The sequence below is a fragment of the Anolis carolinensis genome, chromosome 5 (assembly GCF_035594765.1).
Source record: "Anolis carolinensis isolate JA03-04 chromosome 5, rAnoCar3.1.pri, whole genome shotgun sequence".
Classification (NCBI taxonomy): domain Eukaryota; kingdom Metazoa; phylum Chordata; class Lepidosauria; order Squamata; family Dactyloidae; genus Anolis; species Anolis carolinensis.
In genome coordinates this window covers 46,955,487-46,982,127 of record NC_085845.1, presented here as the reverse complement: position 1 = coordinate 46,982,127, position 26,641 = coordinate 46,955,487, and the positions used below count along the sequence as shown (strand labels likewise).

Here is a 26,641-nt window from a genome sequence, read left to right as displayed (position 1 = left end):
TAAGCATAGAGCCTTAATATTACCAAGTCAAAAGATTTATTTTTATTTATTGTTTTGACAAGGTGGCTCCTTATGAATATAAAACAATTCTGGGAACCATGGCAATTTTTATTACAAAAAATGAGACATCAACGGCTCTGACGACTTGTGTTTAGTGCCTGTCTTCGCCCGGAGATTCCATTTCATAAAAAGGGCATCAAATAGCTACAAGTCGCATTTAAGCAGACAGAATTAGAACAGCTGTAGCAAAAACTGATTTGAGTCAAAGATGCTTTACAGGAAAGCGGTATGAAAGAATCTCTAGAGGAACATATATCTTTGCCTGAGCACTCTCCATTGTTCAAGTAGATCTATAATTGTTTTATGAACAAAAGATCAGCGAGCTGTTAGCTGTCTCTCTTTTTGTGTTCACTTTCTTTCTTCAGAATAAAATACTCTGAATCATGGTAACCCAGGAGTATTTCACAGTAATACAGATGTCAGAGCAACACCCATTCTATCCATGGCCATACTGGCTGTGGTGAAAGAAACTAATCCAGCACATCTGGAAGGCATGAAAGTGAAAAAAGCTATGTGTAAACCCTGTGAAAAATATAACTTAGTAAGACATTGCATTAGTAGGTAAAGGTTTCCCTTTAACGTTAAGTCTACTCGTGTCCGACTCCGGGGGTTAGTGCTCATCTCTATTTCGAAGATGAAGAGTCGGCGTTGTCTGTAGACACTTCCAAGGTCATGTGGCCTGCATGACTGCATGGAGCAACATTGTAGCCATATCCAAGGACTTCCAGAAGAATGAGAGAACTGAACTACAAACTAGATCGAAATACAGAAGGAGAGAAGCTATGACCTTCCAGATGCCTCCTCGCTCTGACAACTGACCATATAGATGAGGGCTGATAGGATTTCCCATCTTAAACATGTCCACAAACTCTGCTTTATACTATGGCATCGTAATGTTTCTGACATTATATACGTATACATTAAATATGTATACTGTATTTGATCATATAATAATTACCACTGCATATGTCACACTCCATTTTGGGGCGCAAAAATTGGTACTTTAGATGTTTCTTGCATAATAGTCACATGCAAGGAAAGCACCATAACTCCAAGGGACAAGCATGTGGATGGGTGAAGCCTCACCTGCATGCATGCCTGTGCCCATTGCAGCTATGGAATTACCCTCAACGCAAAAAAAATTCACCACATAATAGTTGCCACCACGTAATAGTCTCATCTCCTTTATTTGATTAAAAAGAGGAGAAATGCAACTCTTTCACAATTAAATATGATAGTTACCACAAGCCCATAGGGCTCAGGGAGCATTCCTGCTCTACAATTCTCAGAAAGCTTACTTTTCCAGATACTAATTTCCAGGGTCTTTCAAATATGCATCTACTCTAGAATCAATTCATTTTGATACCCCTTCAACAGCCATGGTTCAGTGCAATGGAATCATGGAATTGAATTATTGTATATTTACTGACAATATTAAGATACCTATTTGTTGGATTTTCAGTCTCATGTAAAGAAAAAAAAAACCTTGGCTGCCTTTGAGGGCTATTTACTTTGCCTGGGAAGAGCAAGGGGAAGAATTTGCATCAGACAAATCAATTCCTTAGGCCACCCCACCCTGAAATGATTTTCTTTACATAGCTGTGGATAACCCCATGAACAAGTAGTTAAGTGTCAAACAGCCCACACCACAGACTATTAAACACTTGGAAATTACAGGATGATGGTCTTCAATTCTTCTTCCATAGTGGCAGAATATGTTTTTTAAAAAATCATCCAAATATTATCATATGCCGACTGCTACTTACAGCTTCAAAAAGTGCATTATTTTTACAAACTGAATGTACAAGATGAGCATCAAAGCAAAAGGTTTCTTCACTCTGTTTCTTCTTACAATATGTTGGTGCAAAAGAAAGTTGAAAGAGAATAGTCGTGAAGCAGAACACAAAAATCTAAAAGTAAAGGGCAGCTTCTCATCGACATCCATCTCTACTTAGTCCATCAAAGCAAAGCCAACACCATGAATAGTTAATTCACAACATATGAAATCATTTCTCTCCAGGCCAAGTCAAGATTAACTGTAAGATTTCAGTTGTTAAGCATGATTTAATGTCATATGGTATCTCTGTCATAAATTAACAAAAAAGGCTCAATGTCTTTGAGATAGGAGAGGTTTTTAACATTCTGTGTTTTATAAACTTGAGATGTGCAATATATTCAGGATTCAATGTACAGTTTGCCCTCTATGTTTGCATGTTTGACTTTTGCAGATTTCATTATTCACGGATTTGATTACAAAGTTCTGACTACCACTGAATCACACTGGAAGACCTAGAAATTCCTATAGGGAATGACTCTCTAAGAATCTCTAACTTTCCCAGTGCAATTCTATGGTCAACTTACAGCAGTTTTTTAATTTACGATTTTCATCCTGTGCCCCTACTGAAGTTAAGGGGCACAGGACCCTCACAAAAATGAAAATCACAAATTAAAAAACTGGGTGTGGAGGGCTGACTGTATAGTATTCTGCATTTCTTTTGGTTTAGATATTTGCATAAACAATAGTGTACACTTTAATACAGTAGTTCCCAACTGAAGTAGATGACCAATGTACATTTATTAGTTACATTACTTGGTTATATAAAAGAAGAATTTGATACCACTTTGTCCTTCTTGCATCACCAAGCATCTAGTCAACCTCTACTGATAGATGGTGCAGCGTCAGCTGAATACTGATGATCAACAGCCCTGAATTATTTGCATTGTGCTTTTGGTTGTCTGTACAATGACAAATGAAAAAGCCACAGAATCTGAAGCTCTTGTGAAATCTTTTTGTTTCCTGCCTGCACAGGAGAAGAAACCCACATTAAACACCTGCAACATTTCCTGTAAGTGTGCCTTGATGCACCGCAAACTCTCCATTTGGAATGTTCCTGGCATTTTAGAAATTTCTGGCATCATGTGAATTATATCAGTTATGTGTTGTCACTACTCAGAGGTCTGTTGCCTAATCTATACATATGCCATTTGAAGACCTAGTAGCAATTACTCCCATTTGAGCTGTGGTATAAAGTGGCATTCGGAATGGTTCACTGCACCTTAAACCTGGTAATCACTATCAAACAGCCAGATATAAAAGCCATGGCTGGTTGCATGCGATATTCTTTCTCCTTCAGTGAAATACCTAGATATAAAACAAAAGAACAAAAGAAGGAAATTCAGTGGTAGAGCTAGCACCTGAAAACATCAAGACACAAATGTAAAACTTGTTATCAAAAATTACACATAATATTTAAGGAAACCTTAAGTGCAAGGAATGCAAAGAACATTATGATCTTCCCAACGATGCTTCATTCAGTTGAAATATGGAACTTTCACAAAACAGCCATAAAACATGCCATCTTAAAACAAACTGCCTTGGTGACATTTATCTGCTAACTGACCGTGGTTGTCCTAGACCTTTGGTGGAGATCATTAGCTCTTACTTCAAGCCCTTTGAAAGGGAAATGTCTGGAGATGTAACATTATTGAGGGCGGGAGAGTTCAGTAGCTGAGTACATATCTTCAGTGCAGACGGCCCCAGGTTAAAACTCAGCCATATCATTAAGGAGCTGAAGTTGCAAGTCAATGCACCTAACTTGGAGGCAAGACTCTTGGAATGCTGTATAACAAACTTACTTAAAGAGGCACTACTAATTTATTAAAACCTGATTGCAATCTGCTGAGCACTCAGGATACTGCAAATTGAAACAAATACAATTTTAACAATATTCTCATCTTGTGATATCATTGTCATCCTAACAGATAGTTCTGGAATGTTACATATATCATTCATCCATCCAAGAAGGCCTGATATGACTCCTACACAGTGCAGAAGTCCAGTAGTCTAACAGGATTTGGGTAGTATCAGCTTATATTGTTGTTATTATTATTAGTATTTTATTTCTTACCGTCATCTCCCAAGGCTTGAAGTGGGTTACCACATAAAACCATTCATTGAATAGATTAAAACACATAGACATAAGATTGAAACATCAATATTATTCAAACCAATAAAATGTAAAAACAATTGGAAATAATTCTTCATAGCTGAATCCTGGTAGATTTGATATGAAACAAAATCAGAAATTTGCAGAAACTACACACATCAGAAATTTATAGGGACTGTCTACTCATTATACATTTTCAAAAACAGGTATCATTTCTATGTGGGAATCGCTTGCTGTGGGTGTCTCGATCAACACTAGGCTACAAGGACATATCGCTATTATACGTTATTGGATTCCTTCTCTCAAATATATTCAAATTTATTTATTTCCAACCATATCTCCACAGTCTGAGGTTTAGCATAAATAGATTGAAGACATTGTCCATAGTGATTTTGTAATGCTGGAACCATGGCTTTCACAAACAACCAAGTCTAAAGGATACAAGATGGCAATTGCTTGCAGTCGTTTCTTTAGCTACATTGTCCAATAAAATGAGACCATGACTATGTTGGGAATGGTAATGCAGTTTTTGACCAGTCAGTCAGTGGACCTGCCCATCTTGGATGAACTTGTTTCCAAACTACTTTCATTCTTCTGAGTATATCATCACAGTTGTGTCTTTTCTTTTCCCCATTCTTAATCTGTAAGTGCCGCTACTCAAAGTAAAGTTTGGTCAGGTTTTCAGAGGAACTGTTGCAGGTCAAAAGCAGGGCAAAGAGTACTAATGGACTATCTGTTATTCAAGCCACGTATTTCCTACTGAATACCAGAACATCGATTGCCCTCAGCACTAGTCAAAATGGTGTGCGGATTCGCTCAGCCACATACACAAAGATATACTTTTTGATTCAGTTGTGTCAAGTGACCAGTACACAACCAGGTCACTGTGGCAAACCCACTATGGGTTTGGCACAGGGAAAAATGTAAGTGCTCTAATGGGGTAATGAGTTTTCCTTTTGTCAAGATGGGGGTAACTTGTTCCATATGCATTCAGCCAAGATGACATGGGTTGGAGCACTCAAAACCCACCAGCAACAATATTACTTCAACCTCCAGTATTCAACCAATTCAGATATCATCTAGCATGTCAACGCCTTAAGATCTACAGAGATACTTGCAGGAACACCGCAGCAAGCAAGAGTCTAAAAGTGGCAATTAAAACCTAGAACCTCAACCCATGGCTGATACTGGATGAGAGACTCCCTCCTGGGCACACAGAAGACTGGGCAACGTGGAAGGCATTGAATAGAGTGTGCTCTGGCACCACCACATGCAGGGCCAATTTTAGGAAATTGGGCTACAAAGAGGTGTCCACGACATACGAGTGTGGAGAAGAGCAGACCACAGACCATTTCCTACAATGTATTCTGATCCCTGCCACAGGCACAATGGAGGACCTTCTCACAGCGACACCAGAGGCACTCCAAGGGGCCAGCTACTGGTCAAAAGACATTTAGTATAATGCCAAGTTTTTTAACTTTGTGTTATTAAATACATTATAAAGGTACCCTCAATTCGCTTCTGACAGATAAATAAACCCTGCCCTCCACAGGGCTCCAGGATTCTTTCATCTTCAATACCGGTTCGAAAGTGCATGCAATGGTCTGTGGCCACCTGGCTTCCCGGGTGTCGTGGGGCGAGCCTTCCTCCTCCTTGCTGCTGCCTCCTGCTCTCTGCCGCCTGAGGCTCTCTCCGCTCCCCCTTCCTCCCCGCCAACCCCTTGGGCTCCTGCCTTTGCTTGACCCCGGCGCTCATCTGTCAGCCAGGCGCTGCTGGGCCCGCGATTTCCACCCTCTTTAGCATCCTAATCACCCGCGTGATTGCTTTCGCCCGGAGGAATCTCGCCAAAGGGAGCCACCGCTCGAGAGGAGCAGGGCCAGGAGGAGGAGGAGGAGGAGCCCCTTCAATGGCCCTGATGAAAGGGAAGCGAAAGAGCCGCATCCGGATTTTATTGCTGTTGTTTTTCTTGCCCTTTTTTTCCTTTGCCACTGCTGCCCCACGCTCTGCTGAGCCCGCTTTGCAGAACTGACAACAGAGAAAGAAAGTCGGGAGGTGGGTCCCCCACTTCTCCTCTCCCCAAGGTCTCCGGATCCGCCACCTTGTAGAGTCGGGCCTCCGTATCCACGGTGTCTCCGTCCATGGATTCAATGATCCGCGGCTTGGAAATATTCCCCCTTGATCTTGCCCTTTCATACACAGGGCATCTTTTCCCTACACCACTCTATATAAGCACCCACGGATTTGGGTGTCCATCCAGCTTGGTCCTGAAACCAATCCCCAGCAGATATCAAAGTCCTACTATGTTTTAATTTCCATGAGTTGCTTTGGGCGGGTTAAAAGGTAAAGGTTTCCCCTGACGTTAAATCCAGTCGTGACCGACTCTGGGGGTTGGTGCTCATCTCCATTTCTAAGCCAAAGAGCCAGGGCGTTGTCCGTAGACACCTCCAAGGTCATGTGGCCGGCATGACTGCATGGAGCACCGTTACCTTCTCGCCAGAGCGGTACCTATTGATCTACTCACATGTGCATGTTTTCGAACTGCTAGGTTGGCAGGAGCTGGGGCTAACAGCGGGTGCTCATTCCGCTCCCGGGATTTGAACCTGGCACCTTTTGGTCCGCAAGTTCAGCAGCTCAGCACTTTAACACACTGTGCCACCAGGGGCCCCTTTGGGCGGGTTAAGGGGAATAAATCTGCCAATTTTAGAATCAAAATATAAACAAAAGAGAGAGGAGTTGATATTAATAATAATAATAATAATTTTCATTATTATTAATATTATTAAGTGGCCTACTGTGGTGCAAGTTTCAGTTGAGTTTCCACATGAAAGAAGGGGACAACTGCAGGTCGAAATGCATCACTGATTCCTGTGTCACAGGCCAGGGATTCTCAACCTGGGGTCCCCAGATGTTTTTGGCCTACAACTCCCAGAAATCACAGCCAATTTATCAACTGTTAGGACTTCTGGGAGTTGAAGGCCAAAAACATCTGGGGACCCCAGGTTGAGAAACACTGTCATGGGCAAAAGAAATGGTATTTTTCCTTCCAACAGTCACACAGGTCACAATGAATCACATTTATTCACACCTATTGCTCAAGTCTTGTGAAAGGGGAAGCAACTTTGTATTGATTTTAGTTCAGAACTGTAGCAAAGAAAGAACTTCAGCCCTTGAGTGGAGGACATGATGTCTTCCTTACAAAGTATGGCTTGATAAAACTGAATGGGCCAGGCTTTAGTACAGCAGATTAAACCATCTGCAAATATTGTTGATCAAGAGGTTGACAGTTCAAATCCCAAGTCAGGTTGAGCTCCTGGCCTTTAGCCCAGCTTCCACCGACCTAGCGGTTTGAAAGCAAAATGTAAGTAGATAAATAGATACTGCTTTAAAAGGGGACGTATTTTAAGGCACCCATAAGGAAATGCCAGAAAAATGCCAGCAATTCAATCAAGGAGGACGTTTACGAACAAAGCTGTTCAATAGGAAGATGGAGCGACAGCACCTCCCCCCCCCCCCCCCCCGCCAGAACCAGGGACAAGCCTCCAAGATGCCGAAGATGGGAAAAACCTATATATACACCTCTATCTGTGTACAATTGTCTGTCTTGTCAATGTATAGATGGCACTGAATGTTTGTCACATATGTATGTTCTGTGATCCATTCTGAGTCCTCTTCGGGGTGAAAAGGGCAGAATATAAATGTTGTAAATATATAAGTAAATACATAAGCTGCCTCCTTAAGAGAGCTGATAAACCTCAGGCAAAGGTCGACCTAATTTGAGGTGGGATCTTGTCCTATTTTGTTCTGCCACTCCTTCAAGATACCTCTTGGGGGATCTAGGATGCCATCCCTCCCTCCAATACAGCCACAATTCCTTATTGCGAGGCAAAGAGTCTCCACTATCTCTTTCTTTCTCTCTCTCTCTCTCCCCCCCCCCCCCCCCCATTTCACTCTGAGCCATTGGAAAAGCCTTGTTGCCCTCTGCCCCAACTTCATGCAGGCCCTAATGAGCTTTCCTTTATTATTATCTTTCACTGACATAATATCCTCCAGCAAAAGGAGGGGAGAAAAGATGACAGCATCAATGTTTTTTTTTTTTAAAGATAAATAACAAGGATAATTTATTGCCCTTGATGCTCTTCTGGTGGAATGGTTGGTAGGTAATGTAATAATATGTACATAATTAAGCGGGATTACTGTACCTTTGTCAAACTGGGTTCAGCTGTGCTGGGCGTGCTTGGCTCCCTCCACAAAAATACATCCCTCCCTCCCCCTCCACTAATGGAAGGATGAGGCTTCCCAAAAAGAGATTTGGCAACCAGAGAAAAGAGGGGGTCTTAAGGCCTCTACCAACTAGACTTTCACTGGGATGGGAGTGAATGGAGTCCTTAGGCCTGTGTTCTAGATCTCGTGGCTTGCTACTTCCTCTGTTGGAGCCCCCAGATGGCGTAGTGGACTAAGTGACTTGAAGGTTGGGTTGCTGACCTGAAAGCTGCCAGGTTCCAATCCCACCTGGGGAGAGTGTGGATGAGGCTCCCTCTATCAGCTCCAGCTCCATGCGGGGACATGAGAGAAGCCTCCCACAAGGATGGTAAAAACATCAAAACATCCGGGCGTCCCCTGGGCAACGTCCTTGCAGACGGCCAATTCTCTCACTCCAGAAACAACTCCAGTTGCTCCTGACACGAAAAAAAAAAACTTCCTCTGTTTACCTTTATAGCATTCTAGGGTTGATCCACATTGCAGAATGACATCACTTCAACTGCCCGGCTCAATGTTATGGAATTCTGGGGGTTGTAGTTTGGTGAGGCACCAGCATCCTTTGGCAGAGAAAGCTGAAGAGCTCATAGAACCCCAAGGATTTCATAGCAATGAGGCATGGCAGTTCAAATGTCAAGCCACATTAAATCCAGGTGTTGATGCATCCTTAAATTGGAAGCTCCTGTGGCAGAGATCTATTGTTGGAAATAGCAACCTCCCAAGCCTCTCACTATTTGTTTGTTACTGTATATATTTGCTAACCTACTGTATATTCTATGTTTATGTTGAGTTGCCAGTTTGACTGTACCTCTTTGGTGTGAGAAGGGTTATAGATATGGGATTGTACTGAGCATGTTAAGACTCAGGACTCCATTTTGTATTCAGTATGTGTTTGGTCTTCAATAAAAGCAGATGTATGTGTCCAGACCTCAGTGGAGGTACATGCATGTTACTGTTTGGCTTTCTAACGTTCGCTTTAGACCTCAGTGGAGGTGGATGCATGTATATGCTTAGAAACTTCAATTGATGCATATATGTTTATGGACTTCAGTAAGTACGACTATCTAAAGACTATGGACTATTGATGAACACAGAGAGAAGCTACATCCTATCTATAACTGAATTTTAATAAGAAATGTGCCTGTATGGTGAATTAATACAAGATGTCTATGAGTAAACAGGATATGTTATTTTTCAAAGAAGACTTTGTTTTTATCTCTGAGTGCACAATTTCAACTTTAAAGAAACAACCATCCTCTGCTAACCAAATATATTTTTGTAGTGGCATGTATTTGTCCTTGGCAGTTCAAAGACATGGTTCTTCAGTTTAACAACTGAGCTACCTGTGTGCCATTACATGAATGCTTGTGAATGTCACTTGTTCAAAGAGTTGACTTCTAACAAGGTCATGCTTTTCTTTACTAGTGGTTTTCAAAAGGTGGTTCATGGAGATTCACATTCATGGAGATTCACATTTGCCAAACGGATATAACATCATTTTTCCTTCTCAACAAGATTATTATTGCCATTTATTTCCTAATGGATATATATCCTGAGTCTGGGTACAGTTATTTTCTAAAATCTATAGCCAATTGTGTATGTGTCTTCAAGTTATTTGTTGACTTATGTAAACCCCATGGATTTCCTAGGGTTTTCTTAGGCAAGGAGTACTCAGGGGTGTTTTTGACTCTGAAATAAAGCCTTGAAAACCTGCCATTTGTTGGAGGCCTCCTGTCCAAGTGCTATCCAGTCCTGATCCAATAGCTTCCAAGGTCAGACTGGATTTTGGGGTCCCTACGTCAAGAGTTTTCTAAACTGTGTGTCATGACACAATTCGTTATTACAAGTGCAATGTGCATCCATATCTCTTATAAGGGCTTGGTTTAAATGATGCATGTCTTAAAAAATGTGTCACCTCCATTAAATGTTTGAAAAGCTCTGCTCTAGGTTACTTAAACCCTTGCCAAAATGTTATTTGCTTTGGTGTGAAATAGAGGAAGGGTCATAATTAGATTGGAGGGATATCTGATGCTAATATCAGCTTGAGTAGGGTTGCCCATAGCCTTTTGGGGGATTTACAGTAGGGTTACTACATTCACTTTAGAGAAGTTCATTAGCAGTGAAAGACATCACTAACAGAGAGGATCTGCTTGCCACAGATCTTGGAAAACCTACTTCCTTGGCAGTGTAAGGCTTCTGGGAGTTAAAGCTTTCCCAGCTCTGTCCTGTAACATACTAAGCAACCACAAAAGAAGAAAATGTTGAGAGAGATATCTCCAACTGTGCAATAGGTGTCTTTTATTTGCGGGGGGGGGGGGGGGATGGGAACAGTACCTTTCAGCCTATGGTATATATTCCAATGGCCTCCTTCAGGTGCAATTTGAAATCTTAACAGCAGAAATCTCTGGAGCTGAAAATCTTCCATTTACTGCACCAACAAAGGAAAGAAAGTAAATGGAAGGAGATTTTCAGCTCCAGAAATTCCTGCGCTTAGATTGCATATTGCCCTTGGAGAAGGCCATTGGAATATAGACCATGGGCTGAAAGAGCTCAGGCTTTCCCCCCAAGTTAAATCAATAAAAGCCATCTACTTGTACAGGCATCTCTCGCTTGGATTCTGTGGGCTGTTCTCCAGCATTTGAGTCTTCACCATCAAGGGTGCACCTACACTGTAGAATTAATGCAGTTTGATACCACTTTGAGCTACCATGATTAATACTGTAGAGTCTTGGGATTCATAGTTTGGCGAGGTCAGAAAAGCCCAAAGACATTGTAAAAAATACATTTTCCAAGATTCCATAGCATTGAGCTATGGCAATTCAAGTGGTGTCACATTGCATTCAATCAACAGTGTAGATGTCCCATAAGAAGCAGCTATTTAGGTGCCTGGCCTTTGTAGCCCTGCCAAGAGACCTGTGTAGTTCCTCAAATCTCCTGTCTCCTTCCATCCAGTCCCACTTTCTCCTCTCCTTTGAAAGGGAGCCAACCTTTCTTTCTTTGTGTTGTCAAAGGTTTTCAGGGCCGGAATCAATGGGTTGCTGTGAGTTTTCCAGACTGTATGGCCATGTTCCAGATGCATTCTCTCTTGACATTTCACCCACATCTATAGCTGGCATCCTCAGAGGTTGTGAGGCATATTGGAAACTAAGCAAAGGAGGTTTGTATATCTGTGAAAGGTCCAGGGTGGGAGAAAGAATGCTTGTCTGTTGGAGTGAATGTTTCAATTAATTGCCTTGATTAGCATTGAATAGCCTTTCAGCTTCAAGGTCTGGCTGCTTACTGCCTGGGAGATTTCTTTGTTGGGAGAGGTTAGCTGGCTTTGATTGTTTCCTGTCTGGAATTCCTTTGTTTTCTGAGTATTGTTCTTTATTTGCTGTCCTGCTTTTAGAGTTTTTTTTTTTAATACTAGTAGCCAGATTTTGTTCATTTTCATGGTTTCCTTCTTTCTGTTGAAATTGTCCACATGCTTGTGGATTTCAATGGCTTCTCTGTGTAGTCTGACATGGTGGTTGTGAGAGTGGCCCAGCATTTCCATGTTCTCAAACAATATGCTTTGTCCAGGTTGGTTCATCAAGTGCTCTGCTATGGCTGACTTCTCTGGTTGAGTTAGTGCTTTTCTGCAGTGCCTTTCATGTTCCTTGATTCTGCAGTGCCTTTCACATTATTTTATTTGCGTTTGAGCAACGTTGTGTTCGGTGGCTCCTATATAGACTTGTCCACAGCCACATGGTATACAGTAGACTCCTGCCGAGGTGAGAGTGTCAGACCACACAGAGAAGCGTTTATGGCAGGCATCCTCAGAGGTTGTGAAGTCTATTGAAAACTAAGCAAAAGAGGTTTATATACCTCTGGAAAGCCTGGGCTGGGAGAAAGAACTCTTATCTGTTGAAGGCAAGTGTGAATGTTGCAATTAATCACATTGATTAGCATTGAAAAGCCTTGCAGCTTCAAGGCCTGGCTGATTCCTGCCTTGGGAATAGTTTCTTGGGAGGTGTTAGCTGGCCCTGTTTGTTTCATGTCTGGAATTCCTGTTTTCAGAATGTTGTTCTTTATTTGCTGCCCTGATTTTAGAGTTGTCAGACTACATAGAGAAACCATTGAAATCCACAAGCATGTCGCCAATTTCAACAGAAAGGAGGAAACCATGAAAATTAACAAAATCTGGCTACCAGTATTTAAAAAAAAACTCTGATATCAGGACAGTAAATAAAGAACAACACTCAGAAAACAAAGGAATTCCAGACATGAAATAATCAGGGCCAGCTAACACATCCCAGCAAAGGATTCCCCCTGACAGGAATCAGCCAGTCTTTGAAGCTGCAAGGCTTTTCAATGCTAATCTGGGTGATTCATTACAGCATTCATAATTTGCCTCCAACAGACAAGAGTTCTTTCTCCTGCCCTGAACTTTCCACAGAGATATAAACCTCCCTTGCTTAGTTTCCAATATACCTCTCAACCTCTGAGGATGCCTGCCATAGATGTGGGTGAAAAGTCAGGAGAGAATGCTTCTGGAACATGGCCATCCATCCCGGAAAACTCACAGCAACCTTCCTTCCTTCCTTCCTTCCTTCCTTCCTTCCTTCCTTCCTCCCTCCCTCCCTCCCTCCCTCCCTCCCTCCCTCCCTTCCCTCTCTCTCTCTCTCTCTCTCTCTCTCTCTCTCTCTCTCTCTCTCTCTCTCTCTTTCTTTCTCTCTTTCTCTCTTTCTCCCTTTCTCCCTTTCTTCCTTCCTTCCTTCCGTCCTTCCTTCTCTCTCTCTCTCTCTTTCTTTCTCCCTTCCTTCCTTCCTTCCTTCCTTCCTTTTCTCTCTCTTTCTTTCTCTCTTTCTCTCTTCCTTCCTTCCTTCTCTCTCTCTCTCTCTCTCTCTCTCTTTTTTTGCTCTTCCTGGCCTTGTTCTCGCAGGTTGTCCATTGCGGGCCTGGCGCACTTGCTCTTCCAAACTCATCTAAATGACACCAATAACCGCGCGCCCCTCTTTAATGAGCTCTCAACTTTAAAGACTTGAAGGATATTAACAAGCCGCTTGACAAATGGTGCTTAGAAGCACATTAAAGACGCTGCTAATGGAGCGCATAATGACGGCTAATTTTCGATCAGATATAAATTAGAGCCCCAACAGTTATTTGCCTTAAGGACTTTATGTAAATGATTCTGTTCTGTATAAACTGAGAAGGCGAGGCGAGGAGCAGTCCTGGCGGAGATGATTAATAGAGCCGCAACCGGAGTGGGCAGGCCGGGCCTGGCATTTCCAGCTAAAAGTCAGGCGGGGGTGGGACCCGGGCGCCGAGCTGTAAATATTGCCGGCCCCCAGACAAGCAGGGCGGCCCGAGGGCGAGCGGGAGGCCCGGGAAGGCGAGCGGCGACAGATGGGAGCCAAGGGGAAGGAGGGAGGGAAGGGAGAAGGGAGGGAGGAGAAAGAGAAGGAGAAGACGGAGGGAGGAGGGAGGTATTGCATAGCCTATTGGAACACAATTCCACCCAGTCTCTGGGCACCTGAGTCATGACCAGAAAAAAAAATTGGGGGTGGGGGGTGGGGTTGAAACTTTTTTTTAAGTGAATCATAAAGAATAGTTCCATAACGCAAAATAATTTAGAAATCAGACTCCATGGATAAACTTCAGTGGACACTCAAGACAGATAAACTTCAGTGGACACTCATGGGGATTTGGTTAACCAGTTAAAATTCTTGAGAAAACCAGGTTTAAAAAAAAAAAACAAAAACCTGAAAACCACCACCACCACCACCCCCCGGGCTAGGCACATATCCTTTTGGCAAATGTGAATCTCCATGAATAGGTGGAGATCACCTTTTGAAAAACCACTAGGCAAGAAAAGCATGACCTTGTTATATTTATTTATTTATTTATTTTATATACCGCTCTTCTGTTGGGTTATCTAAGCAATCATGCATGCATTTTCAATGTGGGATGGTTTATGTAGTTAGTTATGTCTGTTGCTTAGTAACCTGAACAGAGCTGCATTCCAGAGTTGATGACACCATTAAGGGGGTTTTGCATATGAAATGGGAAATGGATGTATCCTTTCTGGGGACACACAGGAAGTGATGTACAGATGCCTCTTCCTGTCTCTTCCTCTTTGCTCCTGACCATGCCATGCTGATGTTCCTGTCTGTTAAGAGATATGTAGTTTCCTGAACTGTTTTTCTTTGGAACTAAGATGTTTTTGCCTGTATGACCATCATCATACAAGATTGTGAGTAAACATATTTTTGCTATTTTATTTGATGTCTCTGATGCTTAATTTATGCGCATGACTTTTTAAAGGGAAAGGGAGGCTGGATATTTTGTCTTATTGTTTAATTTCTTTTTACCTCTGCTCACATAAACCCCTAGTCTTCTGTGTTTTTACTGCTCTGCACGAATGTTTAACCATATTGGAATCATAATCTTAACAGGTTATGAAAATATATTCCTATTATCTTCTCCCCCAGGGGCATTTTGTTAGAATTCAACTCTTTGAACAAGTGATATTCACTAGCATTCATGTAATGGCACACAGGTAACTCAGCTATTAAACTAGAGAACCATGTCTTTGAACTGCCAAGGACAAAGACATGCCACTACAAAAATATATTTATATATTTGGTTAGCAGAGGATGGTTGTTTCTTTGAAGTTGAAATTGCAGTTGCCCAAAAACATACACTCCCTTGAAACCTCTTAGTTTAAAATATGCACTCAGAGATAAAACAAAGAATTCTTTGAAAAATAACATATCTTGTTTATTCACAAACATCTTGTATTAATTCACCATACAGGCACATTTCTTATTAAAGTTCAGTTGTAGATAGGATATAGTTTTTCTCTGTGTGTTGAGCACACAGGGTATCATTCTTAATCAATAGTCCATAGTGTTTAGATATAGTTGTACTCACTAAAGTCCATAAGTCATACTTCTCTACCAAAGTCCAAACAGCAACATGCATCCACTTCCACTGAGGTCTGATGCAAAAGAATGAATACAAAATGGAGTCCTGAGTCTGAACATGCTCAGTACAATCACATGTCTATAATCCCTCCCACACCAAAGAGGTACAGTCAAATTGGCAAATCAACATACACACAGAATACAGGTTAACAAATATATACATTAAATGCCTTGCCGCCCTATATGAGTGCCATGCGTGACTTAGGGCCTTTTACCCTAGCACTTAAGACCTGGCTTTTTACTAGAGCTTTTAATCTATGTTAATTTTATCAATATTTGTATGTATGTATTTTTATCCTTTACAATTTTATCTTGTAAATCGCCTAGAGCATCTTGGATGGAGGGCGATTAATAAGTAATTAAATGATGATGATGATGATGATGATGATGATGATGATGATGATGATGAACAAATAAATAGTGAAAGGCTTGGGAGGTTTCTATTTCCAAAAGAAAGGAGGGAGAAAGGGATGGATGGATGGTTGAAGGAATGAAGGGAGGGAGGGAGAAGATAGGGAAGGAAGGAGAAGGGAAGGAGGGAGGAAAGAAAGGAAGAAATGAATGAATTAAAGGAAAGGAGGGAGGGAGTTTACCTTGAGCCACAGTGGACTGGAGGGCATCCTTACAGATATTAGCAGGAGACACAATCCCCGCTCTTTCTCACCTCCAGCCCTGCTCACAAACACATACACACATATATAAACTTTGAGAGGCCCTAAGCACTTAGAAAATGTTGGTGCCCCCTATATGTCTAATGCAAAATATAAGCAATAATAAACCACCAAATAAAGTTTAATTTTTTGAAATGAAACTACACTTACAGTAAGATGGAAAATTGTATTTATTTTGTATACTTCCACATTGTTTCATTGTGGGAGCCCCTTTTTGTGGAATCTGTCAGCTATACCATGTACAGTTCTACACCATGCAGTCCATGGTTAATCTGGCAATGGAACATTTCTGTAGTGCCTCTCTTCCCTTGATGCCATAAACATAGGCTTATTTTGCTTAGTGGTTTAGCCAGCCCTGCACACATGTAACTCACTCCAGCAAGGGCTTGAAGGTAATCGGCATAGAAAGGAGCCATTTTCACCCAAAGAAGGCCTTGTTTTCTGTTTTGCTCATACAATGCTAGGCAAGGGCAAGACCTGGGTTTGAATCCCATGCAGTCCTAGAAACCCACTGGGTGATTTTGGGCAAGCCAGACTCCCTCGGCCTTAGAAGAAAACAATGTCAAAAGTCCTCTGAATAAATCTTGCCAAGAAAACCCTATGAGAAGGTCTGCATAAGCTGGAGTCAACTTGAAGACACAGAGCAACAATAACAAAAATAGAAACAACCTCAAGGTGGTTTATAATGTCCAGAGGTCACCATATGGTTCTTTTCTGGCTTTTCACTAAGTTGGAAGCTACTTGTAGGCAAGCACACAACAACAATAGGAAGATTGGGCACCCTCTATAGTTCAATCTCTTTACATTCCTTGTCCTTGAGCAGAGTGTGTTCTAGAGGTAGAAAGGCAAAAAGAGAAAGGTCCTTTGAACTTATTAGATGGGGAAAGAATTATCCTGTGAAATCTCTTTCTTAGGCCCTTTCCACACTGCCCCTATATCCCAGGATCCGGTCCCAGATTATCTGGTAATGGAGACTCATATATTCCAGTTTAAAGCAGATAATCTGGGATCAGATCCTGGGATATAGAGCAATGTAGAACAGGCCTCACTGTGACAATACGCCTAATATCCTAAGTGTGTCCTGTTGGGATAACTACTACCTCTTGGAGGTCACCACAAAAAGAGAAATTTAAAGGAAGAAAGAAACTTAACCATGTCAACCATTTTCTTTTAAAATAATAAAAAAATCCACCTATTAAACTTGCCCTCTAATGACATTTTATTGATGCAATAAAATATAACCCAAGTCCTGATTTGTACAAGAAAGTGCAAGCACTTTCTCCCTGTATTGCTCCCAAGATCTTCCGGCTTCTCCTTACTTTGCTTCGGAAACTTGAACCACAGATGACATTACAGGCAAAGATCATTAGGAATATGTCCCTAACATACCCCAACCCTGTTTGGATGGGAAGTATTCACATGAGCACTTCCACACGCATCTAAGTCGCCTTTTGTGCCCTCTGCTGGCCACCCATAGAGCTGAGAATAGACTTCTGGCCAAGGGCAACCTGCTATTGTTGTTGTGAACTTTCAAGGTGTTTATGGTGACCCTTTGTTGTTGCTCCTCTACTATTTATGGTGGCCAGAAGGCAAACCTACCAAGGGGGGGGGGGGGTTTGTTGGCAAGATTTGCTAAGAGAGTAAGTTGCCTTTGCCTTTCTCTGAAGCTAAGAGAGTGCTAGTTGCCCAGAGTCATCCAGTGACTTTCTATGGCCAAGCGGGGATGTGAACCTAGGCCTCCAACGCTCAAACCAGAACACTATCCTGAAAACAGCTGAGCTATATGTGTCCTTGAAGGCCGAGTTGCTGAGAGTTTTCTGGACTGTACGACCATGATCCATAAGCATTCTCTCCTGATGTTTCACCCACATCTATGGCAGGCATCCTCAGAGGTTGTGAGGTCTCTTGGAAACTAGGCAAGTGTGGTTTATATATCTGTGGAATGTTAGGGTGGGAGAAAGAACTCTTGTCTGCCTGAGGCAAGTGTGAATGTTGCAATTGATTAGCATTGAATAGCCTTGCAGCTTCAAAGCCTGGTTGCTTCCTGCCTGGGGGGGAATCCTTTGTTGGGAGGTGTTAGTTGGCCCTGATTGTTTCATGCCTGGAATTCTCCTATCCTCTGAGTGTTGTTCTTTATTTACTGTACTGATTTTAAAGATTTTTAATACTTGTAGCTCGATTTTATTCATTTTCATGGTTTTCTCCTTTCTGTTGAAATTGTCCACGTGCTTGTGAATTTGAATGGCTTCTCTGTGTAGTCTGACATGGTGGTTATTAAAGTGGTCCTGCATTTCTGTGTTCTCAAATAATTCCATAGTATTCAAGCATGGCTTTTAAAGTGGTGCCAAACTACATTCATTTGAGCCAGTCAGTTTTATATCCAGCCAGGACCTCTCTTTTGGTTTATAAACACAGCATTTAGAATACCCATAAATTTAATCTCAAAGCATTTCTGTCTTTCAACCAGCTCAGGGAATGTTGACTAACCTGGCTTTCCAGGAAGAGGAGATGATGGTCCAGAAGCTCCTTTACAGACACAAAACATGACTTCAACAGACTCTAGTGATGTAGCCAAACCCCAAACTGCAGGGGGAGAATAATAATAATATTCCCAAGGGACTCAGTGCAGTTTCCAACACATATGGCAAACATGCAATGCTAACAAAGAGACATATTAGCAAGTTATATCAGAACAGGACACAACAAACAATATAAAACAGTCTAATTGTGAACTTAATACCAAATAAAAATTAACCAAAAATAAGCCCTAGCAGACTTAGTCACATAATATCCAGGCCAAGTCAAATCCGGGAATTAAAGAACACCAGTTGAACTTCACAACTCCACCCTAAGGTTTCTTATGTTCTAGAAAGGCTCAAAGGCCTGGATCTTACACTCCAGTTCAGTGGCTGATCTATGCTTTGGCCAGCTTTGGAGAATAGAAGTGGGTTCACACTGTAAACCTACTGCAGTTTGGTACAATTTAGCTATCATGGCTCAATGCTATGGAATCCTGGGAGTCTGTAGTTTGATGCACTGAATCAAGGCAGTTAAAGTGGTGTCAGATTACATTAATTCTATAGTGTCAATGTCCTGTCAGAGACTGCAGTCTGTGTTTCCAAACCTTTATGGGTAAGGAACTACAGAATAAGATCTTCCTGTTTAAAAGGTGATACAAGTGGGGAAAAGCCTAAATACCCTAAAGCAGTGGTTCTCAACCTGTGGGTCCCCTGATGCTTTGGTCTTCAACTCCCAGAAATCCAAACAGCTGGTAAACTGGCTGGGATTTACTGGCTGGGATTTCTGGGAGTTGTAGGCCAAAACACATGGGGACCCACAGGTTAAGAACCACTGCCCTAAAGGCACTAGATCCAGTCTTATCTTGGAAGCTAAGCAGGGTCAACCCTGGTTAGTACTTGGGTGTGAGAGACTGCCAACGTATCCCAGGTGATGTAGTTTGTATTTCAGAGAAAGGAACTGAGGAAACCACTGCTGCCTATACCATGCCTAAGGAAACCCATGCCTGCTATAGAATGAATGCAGTTTGACACAAGGTTTCTCTTGCCAAACAAGGAGTGGGCCGAGCTCCCCAGTTTGGGGAGATCCTCAAGGGCCTCGTTTCCCCCCAAGGGCCGGCTCCCTTTCCTCATTAAAGCGGAAGGGCTGCTAACCCGGCCTGGATCCTTCCCAGCCACTCCTTTGCGCCTCCCTCCCTCCATCCATCCGGCCACCTTGCCCTCTTGCCTGGGGGCGCCTGGGTTTAATTTCAAGGCCTCGTCTGGAGCGGTGGAGGGGGTTTGGGGGGGGGGGCGGGGGGGGGAGGGAGAAAGGGAGCCTGGCTCACAATCGGAGACATGGAACTCCTTGTTTAAGGGGGAAGGGAAGCCCTCCATACCACAAGTCCCTTCTCTCCCTCCTCCACGCACTAAGGTGAATTGGAGAAAACAAAAGGAAGGTATAGGTTACCTATTATGGGTAGCTATAACACTATTTACTACTAATTCTGTTCCTGGACTATAAATGTCATTTCCTAGTTGGTTCTATCATAAAAACATGGAAAAAGTTTATTAAACTGCAAAAACTTTGGTTTTAGTGGACAACCTGCAGCGCATTTGGCTACAGATTTTCAATGATTGTCCCGACCAACTCAATATAAGGTTGCTGGGAGTTTTCCGGACTGTATGGCCATGTTCCAGAAGCATTCTCTCCTGAAGTTTCGCCCACATCTATGGCAGGCATCCTCAGAGATTGTAAGGTCTGTTGGAAACTAGGCAAGTGAGGTTTATATATATTATCTATGGAAGGTCCAGTTTGGGAGAAAGAACTCTTGTCTGTTGGAGGCAAGTGTGAATGTTATAATTGATCAGCTTGATTACCATTGAATATCGGTGCAGCTTCAAAGCCTGGCTGCTTCCTACTTGGGGGAATCCTTTGTTCGGAGATGTTAGCTGGCCCTGATTGCTTCCTGTCAGGAATTCATCTGTTTTCTGAGTGTTGTTCTTTATTTATTGTGCTGATCAACCTGGCCAACTGCAACATTCATACTTGCCTCCAACAGACACCCTGCAGCACATTTGGCTATAATTTCTCAATGAATACAGTAGCTCTTAAGAGTCAACATAGTTTGTGGCAGCCACAAAAACGACGTTTCTGGAGTATAACAACAACTTTCCAAGTACCGGACAATTAAACAGGACATAACACGAGGAATAGAAATATTTTCCCCTCACCATCTGGATCTTAAACTGATTTCAGGATTTCCTCTGTAATCATCTGCAGAGAGAAGCCACTTTCTTCAATATTGGTTTGAAACTGCATTAAATGGTCCGTGTCGTTGGGGCCTCCCTCTCCTCCTTGCTTGCTCATCCTTATAACCAACCAAAAACTTGGAAGCGGGAATATTCTCAGGGCTGGCAGTCAGTAGAAATCTGCTAAGCAAGAAGGTAAAATTAGGAAAGGGGTCTCTCTCTAACACACACACACACAGACACACATTAAGGAAAAAAACAACACACCCAAGAAGATGAAAGGCTAGAAGATGGAGCCAGCATCATCCCCTTTCATCCCAACCTTGGACGCTTACACTGTAGAATTAAAGCATTTTGACACCACTTTCACTGCCATGGCTAAATGCAGTAGTGATGGCAGGTGGAATTTGACAAGGACTTTTGCCTTATCTCCCAAAGAGGGCTGATGCCTCACCAAACTATAAATCCCAGGATTCCCTAGCAGTTAAAGTGCGGTCAAACTGCATTAATTCTCCAGTGTAGCTGCACCCAACGTTGTTAATGGTGTAATGCGCCTTGGAGTGAACTTTGGCTCGTGGCAAAGCTCTCACTGTGTTTTCTTGGAGAGATTGATTCGAGGTAGAGGAAGAAAGTTAGCCTGAGGAGCCTCCTCCTCCCCCTTCCGACTCTCCAGTATTTTTCTAAAGGAATATAATTTATGTGCGGAGCTTTCTGGATCCTTTCATTGAAGGACAAGGCGGGAGTCAAATTGGAACGTAAATAGCCGCGATTATTTACACACAACGGGCTAGAAATCGCCCTTAATTCTGGATGAGTGATCTGAAAGGGTCGGAGTCTCTCGTGGGTTGTCCTTCTACAGTGAATTTATGGTGATGGGGCAGTTAATGAAGATGTCCGGGGTGGGGGGCTTTAGAGCCCCGACTTTGGGGGTCCCGATTCCCCAGATTTGGTTTTCCTAGGGAATTTTGGCTTGGATGAATACATCATCACAGAGCAAATCCTCCTTTTCCTTTGCTTCCCCGGCAATTTTCTCTTTCTTCTCTTCCCACTCACTTCTCCTTCCAAAGATGCATTTCAGGAGAAAGTTTAGCCCCTGTGTTGTCGAAGGCTTTCATGGCCGGAATCACTGGGTTGCTGTGAGTTTTCCGGGCTGTATGGCCATGTTTGAAGCATTCTCTCCTGACATTTCACCCAAATCTATGCTAGGCATCCTCAGATGTTTTTTTCTACTCTGAGCTAATTCCTGATGAACAATTAGCAGTATCTGATTCTTCTAACAGAGCAACATAGTGGTTGTGAGAGTGGTCCAACATTTCTGTGTTCTCAAATAATATGGAGTGTCCAGGTTGGTTTATCAAGTGCTCTGCTATGGCTGACTTCTTTGGTTGAGTTAGTCAGCAGTGCGTTTCATGTTCCTTGATTCGTGTTTGGGCACTACGTTTGGTGTTCCCCATGTAGTCTTGTCCACAGCTGCATGGACCACTTTAACAACCACTATATCAGACTACACAGAGAAGCAATTGAACTCCACAAGCATGTGGACAATTTCAACAGAAAAGAAGAAACCATGAAAATGAACAAAATCTGGCTACCAGTATTATTATTATTATTATTATTATTATTATTATTATTATTATTATTTAAAACCCCTCTAAAATCAGGACAGTAAATAAAGAACAACATTCTGAAAACAGGGGAATTCCAGACATGAAACAATCAGGGCCAGCTAGCACCTCCCAACTAAGGATTCCCCCAGCAGGAATGAGCCTGTGGGGGGGGGGGGGGCTTGAAGTTGCAAGGTATTCAATTCTAATCAAGGTGATTAATTGAAACATTCTCACGCCTCCAACAGACAAGAGTTCTTTCTCCCATCATGGACTTTTCACAGATATATAAACTCCACTTGCCTAATTTCCAACAGACTTCACAACCTCTAAGGATGCCTGCCATAGATGCAGGCGAAACGTCAGGCGAGAATGGCCCCTTTCCCTACTTAGATAAAAGAGCATCTCCTCAAAACCACACAACCAGAGCTGGGAAACCTTACTCACCTAAGTCTTGAGAGCCTTTTTGGAGGAGGAAAAGCCCAGGCCAGGGACTGAGAAGTTGTGCGCCTCTGTGTTTCTCTTCCGCCCTTCTTCCGTATCCCTCAGCCTCATACCATCGATTTGTTCCTGAAAAAAACCCTCCGCACTCTGACAACAGCCACAACAGATTAATATTGCATTAACCCCGTTTAGAAAAAGAGGAGGAGTAACAACCCAAAGCACCACAAATCCCCTATTTAAAAAACAAACGCAATTGGAGACGCGCCTATGTGTGTGTGTGTGTGTTTTTGTGTGCATTCCTGGCCCCGAAAGGGAAACCCTTCCGTGACTCTCCTCCAGGAAGGCCAAGGCCCCGGAAAAATAAAAAGGCGCCTCGGATTTCATCCCAGGCTCTGTGGTTTGTCTAATTCGAGATTCAAAGCAGTCACGTCTTTGAAGCCAGACGCTGGGTGTAAATGTACAGTTAAAATATTCTCTTCCCGAGTCCCCAGACGAAGCCTGCTCTCTCTCTCTCGTCTTGGGCTTCATTAAATTTTAATTATCATCCCAGGCTGGAGGAGCCGGGAAAGGGGAGAGAGAACTGTCCACCTCATTACAAACTGATGAAGGGAAGGAAGGAAGGAAGCAAGGAAGAGAAAACCTTGGGTTTCCCCTCTTCTTCAATAGGTGATTAACAGTTTCTTTTATATGCGGGAAGGATTAAACGGAGGAAAAGAAAGGGAAGAGAAGGGGAAGGAGGGAGGGAAGGGAACCCCCTCGTGGGGATGAGACCCCTACCAAAGGGAACCTCGAAAACAAAATGAATTATTATTATTATTATTTTCATTATTATTATTGTCATCATTATTATTACAATTTTAATTATTATTACTTTTTCATTATTATTACTATTTTCATCATCATTATTACTATTTTCATTTATTATTATTACTAGTTTTTTATTATTATTCATTATTTTTATTATAATTATTATTATTGTTTTATTGTCTTGTTGCTGTTATTATATTGTTGTGTCAGGCAAGGCCCCATGTAAACCTTCGGGGAGATGGGGTGGGGTATAAAAATAAAGTTATTATTATTACTCTTCTCATTCTTATTAGCATTATTATGTTCATTATTATCATGTTCATTATCATTATTAATATTATTATTTTCATAATTATTACTATTACTTTCATCATCATTATTACTATTTTCAATATTATTGTTACTATTTTTATTATTATTATCATTATTACTATTACTATTTTCATTATTATTTATATTATTGTTAGTATTTTCATTATAATTATAATTATTTTCATTATTAGTATTATTATTATTTTCATTATTATTACTACTATTATGACTACTATAATTATTATTACCTCCACTCCGCTTTCCTCTCCTAAAAGTGACTCGATATTAATCAGAGGAGCTATAACTCGGAGGAGGGGGGAGGACAGGAATAAAGAGTTAGTGAGGCAATTTTTCCTCTGCTTGGGGCCAGACCAAGGGGAAGAGGCGAGGCGGCGCCTTGAGGAGGGCAAAGCTGGCGTTGTGTCCCAAACAAAGCCCAGACGGGATCTTGGCCTCCTCCTCTTGGACCCCGGTGGCCCTGTCCTCTTGGCCTGAGAAGACCTCAGCCTCTCCTTGGGATTCTGCCTCCTCCTCTTCCTCTCTGTACGTCATGGAAAAACACCCGATTTCAGATATACAGAGGAATAAGGCTGTAGGAATCTCGGGGAAAAGAGGGAATGGGGAAGAGAGGGGGGGAGGGAGAGAGAGAGGGGGGGTGCCATGCCTGAAGGAGGCCAGTCAGCATCAATCCTTCTTGCAGGAGGAATAGAACTAGGGATCTAAGAAAGCTGGATAAGAGAGGAAACAGGAAAGTGTTGGGCTATCTGAGCTGTTATGCTCAAAATAACCCTCGGTTGGGTGATTCCACCATAAATATAGCAGAGTGGCGCAGAGAAAGCCTGCTGGGCCCATAACCCATTGTTGGAGAATTTGAGCTGTTAGGCTCAAAATAACTCTCAATTGGGGTGATTCTACCATAAATAGGAGCCCTGTGTCGCAATGGGTTAAACCCTTGTGCCGACAGGACTGCTGACCTGAAAGTTGGGTTGCTGACCTGAAGGTTGCCAGTTGGAGCGCAGATGAGCTCCCTCTGTCAACTCCAACTCCCCATGTGGGGACATGAAAGAACCCTCCCACAAGGATGGTATGAGGCTTCTCTCATCCAGGCGTCCTCTGGGTAACGTCCTTGCAGACGGCCCATTCTCTCACATCAGAAGCGACCTGCAGTTTTTCAAGTCGCTCCTGACACTAAATAAAAATCCATAAATATAGCAGAGTACCAGAAGTAAACGTCATAACCAGCAAAAACTTAGGTGTGATGAGCTGGGATAATACTCAGAGGATGAATATTCAGTAACAGAGAAGGTTGCTTTTCTCTTCGCTTCCTATGTTGGGGAAGCAAGGCGACCATCAGTCTCTCCCTTCTTTCTTTCCTTCGAGGCGTTCTCCTCCTTCTCCTTCATCCCCTTTGGAGAGAGAAAAAGGGGGTTTCCTTCCTTCCTTCCTCCTCCTCCCTCTTTCCCCCGACCCAGGACTCAGCGTTAATTTTCAATTTTCCCGGGGAGGATTCCTCCTGACCCGACGTAATTAGCTGAGATAACGAATGATTACTTACCGATTCGGTGTAATTATCTGGATTTAATCACTCGCCGCGGAAGGGATTAATTCGCCCCTCTAATAGCCTCTAAGTGAGTGGCTTGGGTTTAAGTGGGGCCGGGAGGGAGGCTTCTTGGGGGCCTTTCTTCCTCTGGACGGCAGAGGCAGGAGGCTGCCCCTTTTCCTCCTCCTCTTCCTCACTCCCACCGGGGATACGAATCCGACTCCAATCTAGATTTGTCACCAGCATGATCCAAGCCACATAAAGTGAGGTTGTGAGTGTTGGGGAATCTGAGCTGTTAGACTCAAAATAACCCTCTGTTAGGGTGATTCCACCATAAATATAGCAGAGTAGCAGAAGTAAACTTCATAACTTACCTGAGGTGAGCTAGGATAAGCTTCCATTCATCAGGATGGTTTAGGATTGCAGAGCCAGAACTTCGGGTTCAAAAATATTCAGATTCCCCAACAGTGGGGAAGAGGTGTGGATCATCCCTCATAGGCAAACGGGGCTTGCTATGGCTCCCACACTGTACACACTTACCTGGCAGTCAATCCCATTGAAGGCCACGGGGTTTGCTTTGGAGGAGGCCTAGCATCGGATTACTGTATCAAATAATCAGTGCCTTCAGCTGAATTTTCTTCTTCCCAAAATGTGACCCCCTTCTGTAGTGGGGTGACTTTTGGTTTCCTCTCAAGGCATTTCACGTCCAGATATTAAAAAGCTAAATAGGAAATCTCCTATACAATTGTCTGTCACCACCATCTGTCAACAACATCAATTTCTGTTCTTCCAACAGAAATGTGGAGTTGTTGACAGAGACTATTCTTGCAGAAATGGTGATCTCCTCTGTGTGTATATATATTGAGGGTATGTGTTGGGGAATTTGAGCTGTTAGACTCAAAATAACCCTCAGTTGGGGTGATTCCACCATAAATATAGCAGAGTACCAGAAGTAAACTTCCTAGCCATTTACAAAAACAGAAGTGTGCTGGGCCCACAACCCTGAGTTGGGGTATCTGAGCTGTTAGATTCAAAATAACTCTCAATTGGGATGATTCCTCCATAAATATAACAGAGTACCAAAAGTAAACTTTATAACCAGCAGAAACTCATCTGTAGTGAGCTAGAATAAGCTTCCATTCTTTAAGATGGTTTAGGATTGTGGAAGTGTGTTGGGCCCATAACCCTTTGTTGGGGAATCTGAGCTGTTAGATTCAAAATAACCCTCAGTTAGGGTGATTCCATCATCTATATAGCAGAGTATGAGAAATAAACTTCATAGCCATTTACAGAAACTTATGTGT

General features: G+C 42.5%; 1 long non-coding RNA gene across 1 annotated transcript; it reads right to left on the bottom strand.

The window, feature by feature from the left end:
- Positions 1-19: 19 nt before the first annotated feature.
- LOC134299135 (uncharacterized) lies at positions 20-25,506 on the bottom strand. Its single transcript, XR_010006282.1, has 4 exons — positions 22,682-25,506; positions 20,613-20,810; positions 18,370-18,465; positions 20-3,202 (listed from the first exon to the last, which is right to left on the bottom strand). It is a non-coding gene; the product is annotated as an uncharacterized LOC134299135 (long non-coding RNA).
- Positions 25,507-26,641: the final 1,135 nt, after the last annotated feature.